Source organism: Canis aureus, chromosome 18, assembly GCF_053574225.1.
Source record: "Canis aureus isolate CA01 chromosome 18, VMU_Caureus_v.1.0, whole genome shotgun sequence".
NCBI classification, from domain to species: Eukaryota; Metazoa; Chordata; class Mammalia; order Carnivora; family Canidae; genus Canis; species Canis aureus.
Window position 1 is genome coordinate 54172280 of NC_135628.1, and position 16665 is coordinate 54188944.

The following is a 16665-nucleotide window of genomic DNA, read 5'->3' on the forward strand; positions in this document are numbered from 1 at the left end:
TTTTGTTTTTTAGGACTTTATTTATTTGAATGACAGAGAGAGAGAGAGCACAAGCAGGGAGACAGGCAGAAGGAGACAGATAGGGAGGAGCAGGCTTCCCACTGAGCAGAGAGCCCAATTTGGGGCTTAATCCCAGGACCCTGGTATCATACCAAGCCAAAAACAGACACTTAACCAACTGAGCCATCGGGCACCCCCCAGATGGGTGTTTTAAAATATAATTCAGCTCAAGTCCTTCCCCACTCACAGCCCTTTATTGGATCATCCTTAAACTCAGAATAAAATCTCAATGCTGTGGCCTCTGTGACGCTGTGTAATCTAAGTTTAAACTACATTCTCAACCTCATTCCATACCTCCCCCATAGCTGCTCAGACATTCTAGTTGCCTGTATTCCTGGACACACCAAGCTCATTTCCACTTCAAGGCCTCTGACCTGACTATTGCCACCTCCTGGAATGCACTTCTCCTACATCGCAGGGCCAACTCCCCCCTTTCCACACAGAGGTCTTCATTCATATGGCCTGTCTTCAAAGAAGGTACACCCCTAACTTTTGTCTCCTTACCTTGCTTTAGTTTTTTGGTCATCTTTTTAGATTTTTATTTTGGAAATGTTCAAATATGCTAAAAATTAGAGGGAATAATATAATGATCACCCAAATACCCACCATCCAGATTTAACAACTGTTAATTAACATTTTGCTATATTTGCTTTATCTGCCTACAGGCATGTGTGTATGAAATGTGACTACTTTTTTTTTTTGCTAAATCTTCTGAAAATAACCTTCAGACACTGACACTTCAGCCCTATATACTTCAACGTGCATGCCCTACAAATAAGGACCTTTTTCTTGATAACCATATCGTTATCACACATAAGAAGATAAGCAATGGGGGATCCCTGGGTGGCTCAGCGGTTTGGTGCTTGCCTTTGGCCCAGGGTGCGATCCTGGAGTCCCAGGATCGAGTCCCACGTCGGGCTCCTGGCATGGAGCCTGCTTCTCCTTCCTCCTGTATCTCTGCCTCTCTCTCTCTCTCTCTCTCTCATAAATAAATAAATAAATAAATCTTAAAGAAAAAGAAGATAAGCAATGATTCCCTAATATCATCTAACTTCCAATCCATAATCAGATTTTTAAAAATCTTTTTTTATTGAAGTATAGTTGACAAACAGTATTACATCAGTTTCAAGTATGCAGCACAGTGATCCAACAGTTATATACATTATGAAATGCTTCACATGACAGGGGGAATGGCCATCTGATAATCAGATGTTCTTAACTGTATCCTCTATGCCAATTCTTTTTTTTTTTTTTTAAGATTTTATTTATTTATTCAGGAGAGACACACAGAGAGAGAGAGGGAGAGAGAGGCAGAAACACAGGCAAAGGGAGAAGCAGGCTCCATGCAGGGAGCCCGACGTGGGGCTCAATCCCAGGACTCCAGGATCACGCCCTAGGCCAAAGACAGCACTAAACCACTGAGCCACCTGGGCTGACCCTCTATGCCAATTCTTTTTTGAGTTAGATCCCTCAAAGATTTATATAACTATTTTGGTTTTATATCTCTTTAGTCTGGTCAGAGGACAGCAGGGAATTATACTTTACATTTACAGTTCTTTTGGGTCTTGGTCGTCTTATATCCCCTCCCTCATCCCTACTCCCATCTCTGTGCTGTGTATACAATAGGCAGTTAATAAATGGTTGATCATGACTAACTGAAAAGTCCTACTCCTCAATACAAAAACTTGTATGTAAATGTTTATAAGCAGCGTTATTCATGATACCAAGAAGTGAAAACAACCCAAATGTCCATCAGCTGATAAATGGATAAACAAAATGTGGTCTGTCCATACAATGGAATATTATTTGGCCCTAAAACAAAATGGAACACTGCTACACCCTGTGCCATGGATGAGCCTTGAAGATATTTTGCAAAGAGAAGCCAGTCACAAAGCACCACGTATTGTATGATTCTTTTTATGCCAAATGTCCAGAATAGGCCTATCTGTAGAAAAAGAAAATACATTGATAATTGCCTAGGGCTGGAGAAAATAGGAAGAACAGAGGGTGACTGCTAAGGGGTGCAAGCATTTCTTTTTGAGTTGAGGAAAATGTTCTAAAATTGATTGTGGTAATGATTGCACAGCTCTGTGACTATACTGAAAACCATTAAATTATACACTTTGAGTGAATTGTATGGTATGTGAATTAACTCGATAAAGGTATTATTAAGGGGCGCCTGGATGGCTCGGTCAGTTAAGCATCTGACTCTTGATCTTGGCTCAGGACATGATCTCAGGGTTGTGGGACGGAGCCCCGCATAGGCTCTGCCCTGAGCATGGAGTCCACTTGGGATTCTCTCCCTCTTCCTCTGCCCCTCCCCCTGCTCACAGGCATGCTCTCCCTCTCTCTCCATAAATAAATAAAATCTAAAAAGTGAATAAAGATGTTACGTAAAAAACAAAAAACAAACCAGTCCTGTTTTTCCTTGTTGCTCCAGATTACCACAGGAACAGATGTTGACCAAACATCCTCTTTCCTCCTCTCCCATCCCCTCTCCAGACTCTCCTTCCCTTTGAACTTGCCGAGGTGTGGAGGACTGGAGAAATGGAAGCTTCACCTGCTTTGGTGGAATGGCCTTTTATCTTCTAGTCTGTTGACTGAGAAGAACCTCGACTTTTCTTTCCGCTAAAGGTGCTACGATACAGAGAGTCTCGTGTTGTCCCACTGGATGCAGGACTAGCCCTTTGCCCCAGCCTGTTGAGCTCATGCAGATCAAGGGCAAACACAGCTGCCCATCTGAGACCATCTCCTGGAGTCAAGGGTGTCCTTGCCAGGTTCCAAGTGTACACAGCACTTCTAGTTTGGAGTGTCATGTAGTTGGAGCAACTATTAATTTCAGGTCCAGGTTTCCTACTTCACTCCATGCAGGAAACAGGAACTGTCTTGTTCATCTTTGTATTTTCTGTGCCTAAAACAGACATTTGCATTTAAAAGGCAGAATGTGGGATCCTTGGGTGGCGCAGCGGTTTGGTGCCTGCCTTTGGCCCAGGGCGCGATCCTGGAGACCCGGGATCGAATCCCACGTCGGGCTCCCGGTGCATGGAGCCTGCTTCTCCCTCTGCCTGTGTCTCTGCCTCTCTCTCTCTCTGTATGACTATCATAAATAAATAAAAACAATTAAAAAATAAAATAAAAAATAAAAGACAGAATGTATGGAGTCAGGGTTTCCACCCCCATCACTCCAATCTGGCTCTCTGGGAAGGGATGGGGAGGCACTGGCCCTGAGGGAAATGGCTTCAAAATCTGGGGTTCTGAATTCCAATCCCAGCTGTCACAGACACCTGAGGAGTTCATCTGCTTATCTCTGAGAGACTTATAGGGGGTGGGGGGATAAGGACTGGCTAATACTGGAAGGTTACTATTTTGATAGTTTATAGTGAATCAGGAACTTAAAAAAAATTTTTTTGTAAGATTTTTTTATTTATTCATGAGAGACACAGAGACAGACAGAGACACAGACAGAGAGAGAAGCAGGCTCCCCGTAGGGAGCCCGATGTGGGACTTGATCCCAGGATCTGGGATCTGGCCCTGAACCAAAGGCAAATGCTCAATCACTGAGCCACCCAGGTGCCCCTTAACCAAATTCTTACTGCTCTCAATGCTTGCCAGGTATCTTTTGCTACTTTTGCTGGTGGAGAAGTGGAGTTGCACTGAGGGAAAGTGAGATGTATGAATTTGCACAGCTGACCAAAGATGAAGAAAGAAAAGAAACCTGGACTCCTGGTCCCTTTTCCTCCCTAGATTTGTCTTCTTTGGCTTCTCCCAATGTCTCAAGAGGCAATTAGGTTCCCCTCAGGGCATATGGGCTGCCCTGGCCAGTGGTCACAGGGCAGAGGGTCAAGGAAATGTGCCCTCAGCTGACCGGCCCGTGATGGCAGGCAGGGGAAGGAGAGAGGATTGTTACCAAACTCTACCATGATTGGGGTGTCTGGGTGGCTCAGTTGGTGGTGTCCAACTCTAAATTTCAGCTCAGGTCATGAACTCAGTGTTGTGGGATCCAGCCCCCTGTTGGCCCCCTGTTGGGCCCACACTCAGTGGGGAGTCTGCTGGAGATTCTCTCCCTCTCCTTATGCCCTTCCCCCCACTCACATGTGCTCTCCCTCTCTCTCTAAAATAAATAAATCTTGGGATCCCTGGGTGGCTCAGCGGTTTAGTGCCACCTTCAGCCCAGGGCGTGATCCTGGAGACCGGGGATGGAGTCCCACGTCGGGCTCCCTGCATGGAGCCTGCTTCTCCCTCTGCCTGTGTCTCTGTGCCTCTCTCTCTCTCTTTCATGAATAAATAAATAAAATATTTTTTTTTTAAATTTAAAAAGATAAATCTTGAAAAGAACCACACTGTACCATGATTGTTGTGATTCAATCACATTTTCCTTGGTTAAAAATGACCATTTTGCAGTTTGTACATATATCAAATCACTATGCAATACATCTGAAATTAATATAATGGTATATGTCAATTATGTCTCAAGAAAGCATACCTTGATATATGTACACATAAAGTAATACAACGATATGCATCAGATACATATTTTTTATTTTTTAATTATTTTTTTGATACATATTTTTTTGAAATCGAAAAGTTTACAGGTGGGGCAGCCCCAGTGGCGCAGCGGTTTAGCGCCGCCTGCAGCCCAGGGCGTGATCCTGAAGACCCTGGATCGAGTCCCACGTCAGGCTCCCTGCATAGAGCCTGCTTCTCCCTCTGCCTGTGTTTCTGACTCTCTCTCTGTCTCTATGAATAAATAAATAAAATCAAAAAAAAAAAAGTTTACAGGTACCTGGGTAGTATAGTCTGTTGAGTGTCCAACTCTTGGCTCAGGTTGTGATCTCATGGTCATGAGATAGAGCCCCACATCAGACTCTTCACTCTACACAGTCGGCTTGAGATTTTTCCTCTCCATCTCCCTCTGCTACTCTCACTAGGGCTCTCTTTCTCTCTCTCTGAAATAAGTAAATCTTCTGGGATCCCTGGGTGGCGCAGCGGTTTAGCGCCTGCCTTTGGCCCAGGGCGCGATCCTGGAGACCCGGGATCAAATCCCACGTTGGGCTCCTGGTGCATGGGGCCTGCTTCTCCCTCTGTATATGTCTCTGCCTCTCTCTCTCTCTCTCTCTGTGTGTGTGTGACTATCATAAATAAATAAATTAAAGAAACCTTTGAAAAGTTAAAAATATATTTTTAAAGATTTTATTTATTTATTCATGAGAGACAGAGAGGTGACGCTAAACTGCTGAGCCCAAAAAAATTTTTTTTAGATTCAAAAGTTTTGTACTTGAAAGAACACATCAAGAAAGTGAAAAGACAAGCCACACAATGCAGAAGGTATTTGCAAACATATGGCTGACATGGTTCTACTATTCAGGATATGTAAAGAATTCTTACAATTCAACAACAAAGAGACAAATAACCCAATCTTTAAAATGGGCAAAGGATCTGAGTAGAAACTTCTTCATGGCCAAGAAGTACATGAGAAGATGCACATCACTTGACATAAGGGAAATGCTCATCAAAGTCATACTGAGGTACCTATCCCTTCTCACCTATTAGGTTGGCTGTAATAAAAAAGACAAGGGACACCTGAGTGGCTCAGCGGTTGAGCGTCTGCCTTCAGCTCAGGTCGTGATCCTGGGATTCGGGATCTAGTCCCGCGTCAGGCTCCCTTTGAGGAGCCCGCTTCTCCCTCTGCCTATGTCTCTACCTCTCTCGAATAAATATATAAATCTTAAAAAAAAAAAAAAAAAAAAAGACAATAAGGATTGATGAGGATATGTAGAAATTAGAATCCTCCTTCGTAGCTGGTGGGAAAGTAAATGGTGCAGCCACTTTGGAAAACAGTCTGGCAGTTCCTCAAAATGTTAAACATACAGTTAATGTATGACACAGCAGTTCTATTCCTAGCTATGTATCCAAGAGAAATGAAAACATAAAACTTGTACATGCATGTTCATATGAGTCTTGTTCATAGTAGCCAAAAAGTTGAAACAACCCAAATGTCCATTACCTGATGGATGGAAAAATGAATGTGCTATATCCATACAATGAAATATTAATCAGCCATGAAAAGGAATGAGATTTTAACACATACAGCAACATGGATGAACCCTGAATACAGGCTAAGTGAAAGAAGCCAGTCACACTGTGCCACATATTGTCTGAGTCCCCTTTTCTGAAATGTCCTGAACATTTATAGACAGAAAGTTTCCTGGGCTAGGCCAGGGGGAAATGGGAAGTGACTGCTAATAGGTGATGAGATTTCCTTTGGGGGTAATGATGTTCTAAAATTCATTGTGCTGCAAATTGTACAACCCTGTGGATATTCTTAAACTGTGGAATTGTACATTTTAAGAGAGCAAATTTTAAGATATGTAAATTCTATCTCAATAAATAATGATAATAGTATCATAGATAGTTTGAAAAAAAAAAAAACGAAAATGATGGTCTTTCACTGTCACGCTTTGGGCTAACTGGCTACTGGTGGGGCCAGTGACTCAGGCCTTCTGTACATTTTCAGGCCCAGCTCAGACTGGCAAGGCCTACTGGCCCTTGCAGACAGTTGGATTATTTCATCAGGAAAGAGCACAAGAAGTCTCTCAAATCACATCCTTTTTGTTTTTCCTTTAACCAGTGCTTATCAAAGTTGCAGTCATGAGACATCTCATTGCTCCAAGCATCAGGGCCTAATCAAATTCAGAACTCAGATAGTTTTTTTTGTAAGTTCGTGTTCTGGGCCCAGTTTATACATCTTCCTAGACTGGCCAAGCCCCACTCCTTCCCAAGCCATCTTGCCCTGTCTTGCCCTGCTTCCCAGTGGGAGAGGCTGCAGCAGTGACTTTCTGTGGCTCTAGAGTCACAGCCACCTCCATTGCCCCATTTGGCTCAGGTGCTGTGTCAATCTCCCCTAGGGAGTCAAGGCACAGATGTCTAACTTAACTGGACTCAAGGAGCCTTGGGCTTCCCAGCAGCTGCTCAGAGGAGCCCATACAATCCACACACAGGAAGTTAACACCTATGGAGTAAACTTTGACCAAAAAGGGAGGGGAGACCGAGAGACACTACCCATTGTTTGTTCTGCTTCTCTCACCCCAACTCACTCTTCCAATCTTTGGAGCTATCCCAAGAGACTGAGCGACAACCATGTGTATTTTCTTGTGAGGCCCTAGCCTGCTTGATAGCACGTGACCTCATTATTTGTTCTCCTTCCTTCTTTTTTATTTATGATAGGCACACAGTGAGAGAGAGAGGCAGAGACATAGGCAGAGGGAGAAGCAGGCTCCATGCACCGGGAGCCCGACGTGGGATTCGATCCCGGGTCTCCAGGACCGCGCCCTGGGCCAAAGGCAGGCGCCAAACCGCTGCGCCACCCAGGGATACCCGTTCTCCTTCCTTCTTTACATCCTCTCTCTTCCTCACTCTTGCTGCCCTGGGCTTGCAACCTCCCCAGTGAAACATTAACCCTTAAGCTTTGCCTCAAGCTCTGTTTTCCAGAAAGTCAAGACAGACAAACTATGCATTTACTTGAGACTAAAGTGTTTCTAAGCCCTCAAATGCTTTTTGGGCTATTTTCATCACTTTGCATCCTACCTTGCCCCATTAGAGATTTTGTTTGCTTCTCAGGGAGGGAATGGTACCGGGAAAATAACATTAATCCTTCTCCTGATCTCCTGCACTCCATGGGGTGAGCCACCAGTCCTTGGCAGGAAGGATGGGGGTGTCTGCCCTGCAGCTATCCAGATGCTTTGCTGAAGACTGTGTAAGTTTAGTTCAGGGAATTAAAAATAGGAAGCCCGTTTGGATGTAGGTACTAGCTACATTTCTTCCAATCCATATTTTATTTATTTATTTATTTTTAAGTAGGCCCGGAGCCCAACACAGAGCTTAAGACATAAGCTGAGATCAAGGGTCAGTCACTCAAGTGTTGGAGCCACCCAGATGCCCCTAAAACTATATTTTCATTTCAATCTATCTGATTCCCAAGCCCTGTTTTCATTTGGCTTTCAGAACCTGTGGTAGCAGGGGAGACTATTGTTATGAGTATTACAATAATGGTGATGAGGGCAGCCCGGGTGGCTCAGCAGTTTAGCACCCCATTCAGCCCAGGGCGTGATCCTGGAGACCAGGGATCCAGAGTCCCACTTCGGGCTCCCTGCATGGGGCCTGCTTCTCCCCTCTGCCTGTGTCTCTGCCTCTCTCTCTCTCTCTCTGTGTGTCTCTCATAAATAAATAAATAAATAAATAAATAAATAAATAAATAAATAAAATCTTAAAAAATAATCATAATAATGACAATGAGCCCTCACACCCCCACTGGCTAGAATAGATATCTAAAGAACACCAAATCTTCTATGGCCCCCAAGCAGGCTGCCCCTAGCCAATGGCTCTCCCAGTGTAGTCCCATTGTAGCATGCAGGCAGGGACTTCATAGGAATGACACTGGTAATAGAGACGACAGTGTCTTATTAAAATGTCCATATTTTGTTTGGGGTACGCATTTAAAACGTGTTCCCAGTATTTAAGATATATAGTTTAGGTGATCATTGTGTCACTGACAGGCATACCTTCCATTGATGAGTTCTAAGGATTTTTTATTACTATTATTTTCTTTAGTGGGTAGGCTCCAAGTGTCAGATTGGAGATCCCAGTGGTGTGCCAAGATGTGGGTTACAGGTGTGTGGAGAAAAGATGGTGCCTGACAGCCCTGGAGCAGCTAGCTCCTGGTGACTGCATCCAGCCTCACACATTTAGTTTATCCCGATACAAATATTTTGGTTTACCATGACATGAGCTGTGACATGTGTGCCATGACATGAAAAAGTCTGAGAAGCACCGAAATAAATCATGCTTTTAATAAGAGATATTTTGCTCCCCCTGAAGTGGCCCACAAATAGAAAATGTTAGGGAATTACTGATGTAAGAAGCAGGCCAGAGGAATATTCGTTGAACGAATCTGAGTCAATGAAACGAAGACAACCTGTGCTTCCTGTGTCCTCTTAGTGGAGAAATAGGTGGGAAATAGATCTGGTTTATCTGAATAGACAGATGATTTGGAACAGGGCAACAAGGGAGAATGAGTTGGAAGAGAAGAAAAACAATGTCCTGAGTTTTCCCCTCAGGCCTTCCTACTCCAGTCCCTAAAACTCTTTCCTGGCTACTTTTGTTATTTGTATCTCCTGCCCCAGAAGTAACACATACTCTGGCTCTGCCTCCTCCAATGTGTGGTAGACTTTCTGGTCCCTTGAGACCATGTTTCTTCTCCTCCCACCTCTAGGTAGATTATGCTGGCTTCCCCAGGAGGCCCCCAGTCCTCCCTTCCTCCCCACCCCTCAAATAGTGGCTGCGAGGCTCCCACAGGTGTGTGTGCCTTTGTTTGCTACTGTGTTCGAACTCCTGGAAAGGAAACTCTTTTTGGTATTCATTGTCACTGAATAAAAAAAGACAGGAAACACTCTTACAGCCTCCCAGCAAGCATCCTAGTATGTGATACATTGTCCAAACTACCTCCTTGCCTGAGATTTTTGACCAGTACACACAGAGAAGATAAACCTCCAACACTCCAACACCCTCTACCCTCCCCCCCCGCCCTCTTCCTACACACAAGTCAGGTGACCAGCTGGGTACAAGTTGCCCAGTCCAGACCCAGCCAGGACTGATCTATCATCCTCATTCTTTTTTTACACTCCTGACATCTAGGTTATCCCAAATATCTCAAATATTCCTCCCTCACCTTGAGAAGGAGGAAAGGCGTGCAGTAGCTGTTTGGAATCCCTGTCTTCAGCACAGGGAGGCTGCCAATGTCCCCAGAGACCTCTCAGCTTGCTCTGGCCCCAGACACTTCATTCTCCCTGAGCAACTTCCCTCTCCCACTTCCCAACCCGTCTCAGAGCTTTTTGCTTCCTCTTGAAGCCCAAAACTAGGCCTCCTGCTAGGCCTTCCAGGTATGTGTTCACCTGGTGTCTGCCTGTGTCTCCCTAATTCCCTCTGAGGGAGGGAGGGAGGGAGAGAGGGAGGGGACAAGGGCGACCACAACTAGGAGAGCAGTTATTTTCAAGGGGTGCCAGGAGGCCCCAAGAAGCTTAGTAACTAAATACCCACCCCTACCTTGTAGGCCCACAGTTCCTCAAATGGGAGCACAGAGAAAAGGGAACCAGGCAGGAAAATGGAAGAAAAACTTTGAATTCAAAACTCAACCATAGCTCCATAGACACCTGAAATTCTTTTTTTTTTTAAGATTTTATTTATTTATTCATGAGCAACACAGAGAGAGACCGAGACACAGGCAGAGGGAGAAGCAGGCTCCATGCAGGGAGCCCGACGTGGGACTCGATCCCAGGTCTCCAGGATCACACCCTGGGCTGCAGGCGGCGCCAACCCGCTGTGCCACTAGAGCTGCCCGACACCTGAAATTCTTATTTTTCATTTGTAATAATCCTTGTCTGATTTTAAAAGTAGTATCTTCTGGGGAGCCTGCCTGGCTCAGTCGGGAGAGCACATAACTCTTGATCTTGGGATCATGAGTTCTAGCTTCACGTTAGATGTAGAGATTACTTTAAAGATGATAGATAGGGGATCCCTGGGTGGCGCAGTGGTTTGGCGCCTGCCTTTGGCCCAGGGCGCGATCCTGGAGACCCGGGATCGAATCCCACGTTGGGCTCCCGGTGCATGGAGCCTGCTTCTTTCTCTGCCTCTCTCTTTCTGTGACTATCATAAAATAAATGAATGAATGAATGAATGAATGAATGAGTAAAAATAAAGATGATAGACAGATAGATAGGTAGAATCCCACATCAGGTTCCCGGTGCATGGAGCCTGCTTCTTCCTATGTCTCTGACTCTCTCTCTCTCTCTCTCTGTGACTATCATAAAAATAAATAAATAAAAAAAAAATAAAGATGATAGATAGATAGACAGATAGATAGGTAGATGTAGTATCTTCCCAGCGTGAAAAACTTAGAACACGTAAAGAAAATAACAGTCATCCATAATTCTACGTCCCAGGGGAAAATGCCTTGATATTTGGCATATTTTCATTTTTATGTTTACATGGTTTCACGTAATTGATGTATACTATATATATGCATTTGTATCAATTTTTTACACTTACTAAATCATATGCACCTGCTCCTACCATTGTTTTTAGCTGTTGCAAATTCTTCCATCACATGGATGTACCATCATGTATTTGTTGATCAGTTTATGGATACTTGCTCCCTCCCTTTTTCTCTTGTTATAATTAACACTGTGTGCTTGTATATCACATTCCCATTTTTTAAAAATGTCTTAGGACATATTCCAAATAAAGTGGAATTCCTGGGCAAGAGGTGTGAACTGGATTTTCAGAAGGTTGTACAGCTGCAATCAGTAATGAATCATGGACGCCCCTTCCCCGCTCAAATGAACTTGGTTCATTAACAAGTTTGCTCTTCTGGGATGCTGAAGGAGGAAGGGAGCCTTCCCCCGAGATCTTCAGAATGTTGTGCTAGAGCTGAATTGGTGTTGGGCCACAGCTGGAGGCTGTACTCGGTGTGGCCTGAGGCACGGCCCCAGCCAGTCCAAGAGACTAGAATACTTATGGAAAGTCAATGTTCACAATTGTTTTTGTGGATCTGAGTGATCATATCCATTTGTCTCACAGTACTTAGAAGCTCCACACGGGTGAGAACTGGTCTCTCTTACATAGATTCTCAGTACCTGGCACAATCAACTGGTGTACACAGTCCAAGTAAGGATTTATTATATATGTGCTTAGATGGAATTCCTCACCTTCCTTTTCATTTCACTAAGGCCCCTTTCTAGATTTCTTTTTTTTTTTTTTAATAAATATTTTAGTTATTCATGAGAGACGCAGAGAGAGAGGCAGAGACACAGGCAGAGGGAGAAGCAGGCTCCCCACAAGAGCCCGATGTGGGACTCGATCCCAGGACCCTGGGATCCCGCCCTGAGCCCAAGGCAGACCACTGAGCCACTCAGGTGTCCCTCCTTTCTAGATTTCTATCTCAGGTGGCCATGGCCCATTTCTGTGAAGAATTTCTCTGCTGGCCTTCCTTGCCATCTAAGAAAGAAGGCCCTGGGAGTTCCTGTGGCACAGAGGCATTCCGTCCAACAGCATCAGTTCTCATCCTCTTTCCTTCCCCTGTTCTGTTCTGCTCCCTCACCGCTGCATTCTGTCTGTATCAGACACACGGTGACCCCCTCAACCCACCGCACCCCCGCCCCACACTGACTTCTCACATCACACCTTCCATGAGGAAGCCACTGCTGCCAGGCCCACCGGTGGGCCCTCTCTTGTCTCCCTCCCCATCACCCAAGCAGGACCCTCTCAGGCCTAACCTGAGCGTGAGTGTGCCCGCACTGGGAGGAAAATCACAGTGTTAGAGTTTGCTTCCCACTGCCTTCCAGCTCTCTACCAGATCAGTAATTAAGTCAGGGAGAGAAAAGAAAAGAATCTGTAAATGTGTTTGGTACGACTTGTTTTGGAGAAATAAATGTTTGTTGGTTATTAGATACCTTTCTCTCAAACCCTGCTGGGTTTTGATTGGTGTCCCTTGAGCTCCCACACACAGCTTGCTAGAATTAAATTTCTCTCGCTGAGGGATAACAATGTGTCTGCTCTTGAGATAACAGAGTGCATTTCCAACCCCTCCTCTGTTTCTAGGGGAAAGGAAGGAGATACTGAGTCAGAAGATTATGCCAAGGAGCCTTCCTTTGGCTGCCTGCCTTCTGGAATGAAATAACCCTGCTTGCAGTGGTCAGCTGTGCTAACAGTGTTCGTTTTCAGCACGGGTGGAACACTTCATCCCATGGTACCTTGGTTTCTGGGGCAGTGCCGTTTCAGCTGTTTATTATTTGGTCAGTTTTATTAATACCTGGAAGCCAAGGTTTTGATGGAGCAATCCCTAAACAAATAAAAAACAAAACAATCATTTACATATACACAAGGAAACAAACAAAAACCTGTCCAATCACACAGATGGTCTTCCAGTGTTTTCCTCGGGTGAAAATTTCCTCAAATGAGACTCTATTTGCTAAATTATGAACACATTGACTATTCACTGCCTGGAATCAGGAACATTGAGTCTACTGACTAAACATGAAACTGATCTTCACAAGCTGGCAAAGATTTGGCCAGATATGATAGAAAATTCCAGTACAAACTTTCAACTTTACGCAGACCCGTCCCCAGTCTCGGAAGACAAGCTGCTACTACTCGGTGAAAATCAGAAGCTCTCTGTTGGTGGAAGAGAATGCCAAACGGAGACCTTGATATTTATGCCTTGCAATGTGGCCCGTAAGTACAATATTGTCCCGAGGGTTCTGAATTCCACGGGCAACGTGTTCATTCATCCGACATTTATTATGCACTCATTTTGGGAATAAAAAGATTTGTAATATGAGATATCTGGCCTCAAGATATTTCTAAGGCTCTTAGGGAGACTGAAACACAATTATAACACAGGTGAATCTTTTTCTTTATCTCTTTTTTTGGTTAGGACACATGTAAATGCATGACATATGTAGTAGAGTCATCTAAGAATCCACTTGTGTTCCTTTTTGCTGCTGTGAATGCCTTAGAGGGAATGAAAGGCATTTCCCCTCCCAGTATGGTAGGGCAGGCCTCTATTCCAATTCCTGGGAAATCTTTACCTTCAGAAAGTGATAATGGGAGGTACTATAATCTCCTATCAGTTAGATTAGATTTTATTGTCTAAGAAATGGGTGGGATATTCAAGGAGTTGGAAAGAGTCTGAAGCTAGGTTCCTGGAGAGGTTCAAGACTGGAACGAAGAATTAGGTTGGTTAAGATCAGGAGGCCTGGGGGAGGGGTGGAGATGCAGGGAACTGAACCAGGAGGCAGCTGGATCCTATGGAACGGGTCAGTGACTACGACAGTCTAGGATGGGGCCTGAAGCAGCAGCTCCGGCTCATAGCACAGAAACAGCAGAGCAGAAAAAAAAAGGGGTGGTGGTGGTTGGACACGCCTGGATGGCTTAGTGGTTGAGCATCTGCCTTTGGCTCAGGTCCTGGTCCCAGAGTTCTGGGATCAAGTCCCGTGTACGGCTCCCCATGGGGAGCCTGTTTCTCCCTCTGTCTGTGTCTCTGTCTCTCTCTATGTCTCTCATGAATAAATGAATAAAATCTTAAGAAAAAGAAAGAAGAAAGAAAAGAAAGAAAGAAAGCAAGCAAGCAAGCAAGCAAGCAAGCAGAGCCAACCAGGGCCTCTTTGTGCTGGAGGACTAGGAGTCTGGGGTATGCCTTCTAAGCACTCCATGGTTGAGTGATGATCCAAAAGAGTGGAACCCATCTCTGGAACAATTAATATCAGACTTCTCTCTAATCCAGGTGGGTGGGCTTGGAGTGCTTCTAATTAATGCCGAAAACTTTTTTTTTTTCTTAAGATTTTATTCATTCATTCATTCATGAGAGACACAGGCAGAGGGAGAAGCAGGTTTGTGTTGTCTGCTTGGTCTTCTCACTCTGCAGTCTCAGGATTATTTCTGTGATGAGAGGAGCACCAAACATTAGTTTTGTTTTGTTTTTTAAAGATCTTATTTATTCATGATAGACATAGACATAGAGAGAGAGGCGCAGAGACACAGGCAGAGGGAGAAGCAGGCTCCATGCAGGGAGCCCGACGTGGGACTCGATCCCGGGACCCCAGGATCATGCCCTGGGCTGAAGGCAGGCGCTAAACTGCTGAATCACCCAGGGATTCCCCCGCCTTTTTAAAAAAATAACATAACTGACACTCTCACTGTTGTTGAACAGTTCATATCTGCTACCTGTGCAGGATGCTCAGTCTGGACATGTAGCCCAAAGTGAGGAATTTCAAGGAGGGCTTCCTGGAGGAGGTGACCCTTTAGCTGAGAGCTAGAACATCTAAATGAGCCAGGCTAAGGAGGGATTTGGGATAGCAAAAAAAGAAGTATTTAGGGAACAAGAGGCACAGTTAAAGGGCATGAGGGGAGACAATGGGGTACCTAGAACACAACAGAACATGTTAGATGGGCTCCTGGTAGTTCAGGGAGGCTGGGGAGCAGGGAGGGAGGAGAGAAGAAGAAGTTCCATATTCCATCTACCACAGGGTCTAGAGGTAGGTCAGGTAACTTTCAGGATGTTCCCAAACCACTTCTCTGTCCTTGCCCAGAACCCCCATCTCCTCAAAGCGTAAGCTATCAGTCTATGACAGCTGCCAGCCTTTGGTAGCAGAAAGTACTGAGCACACAGCCTTCCTTTCCTTCTAGCTAGGATAACTCCAGTTTTGTTGGGGAAATCCATCTTCCTTCACACTGATACATGTCAGTGTGAAGTGATACGCTAAACCAATAATAATCATCTCTTTCCCGTGCTAGAGATTTCAGAATAGAATGTAATACAATTTCTGACCTCTGAGACATAAAATGGAGACAATGCAGGCCTTCTGGGAAAGAGCTCTTTGTTCCTAAAATGCAGTGGAAGAAACGGAGCCTCCTCTTTTGAGAGATGTTAGTGGGTCTGCTTGTGACTCTGGAGCTGGGTCAACCATCTTAGGGGCCATTTGAGAAGCCAGCCAGAAGGTGGCTTGACACTTTGAGGATATGACAATCTGTTACTCTTGACCATCACTTCCTACTTTGCTAGCTCACTTGCTCTGGGACCTTCCACTCCATGGATCGTTCATCGTCATCAGGACAACACTGCAGTGTCACTGTCCACACCCTCTTCAGGTACTTACATCCTTCTTATCCACTTAGGTTCCTTGGTCCATTGCTGTATTTGTTTGCTAGGTCTGCCATAGCAAAATCTCATAGACTGGGTAACTTAAACAACAGGAATTTATTTTCTCATAGTTTTGGAGGCTGGAAGGCCAAGATTAAGGTGTCAGAATGATTGGTTTCATCTGAGGTCTCTCTGCTGGGCTTGCAGAGGGCCACCCTCTTGTTGTTTCCTCCCACAGTCATCTCCTTGTGGCCCTTGTGTGTCTTCCTCTTATACAAACCCCACTCGGATTGGATTAGGGCTCTATCCTATGGGTCTTATTTTAACTTAATTGCCCCTTTAAAGATGTTAGCCACAAATACAGTTACACTTTGAAGTACTGGGGACTGGGACTTCAAAATATGGATTTGGGGGATGCCTGGGTGGCTCAACAGTTGAGCATCTGCCTTTAGCTCAGGGCATGATCCCGGAGTTCCAGGATTGAGTCCTGCATTGGGCTCTTGCAGGGAGCCTGCTTCTCCCTCTGCCTGTGTCTCTGCCTCAGCTCAGACCCAAACCATGACAGTTGTTCTTTGTTGAATAGTGTAAGCAAGGCACAGAGTATGCTGATACCCGACCCCCACACCCCCACACCCCCGTAAATTCTCAGCCCTGAAGTTAGGTAAAATCTCCCCTTTTATCTCTGTTTCTGTCTCTCTGTCTCTCTGTCTGTCTCTCTCTCAGGCTCCAACTGGTACTACTTTGGATCATTAGCAAGCTGAGAAAATGGACACTCTGGTCATACGTATTCAGGAGCTAAGTCATACAGGGTAGGCATACAATCCTAAATAGATAAGAGACCGTAGAACACTTACCTTCCAGAGCTGGTGCCCCAGATAATGATCACAATATCTCACATTGTATATAATTTTACA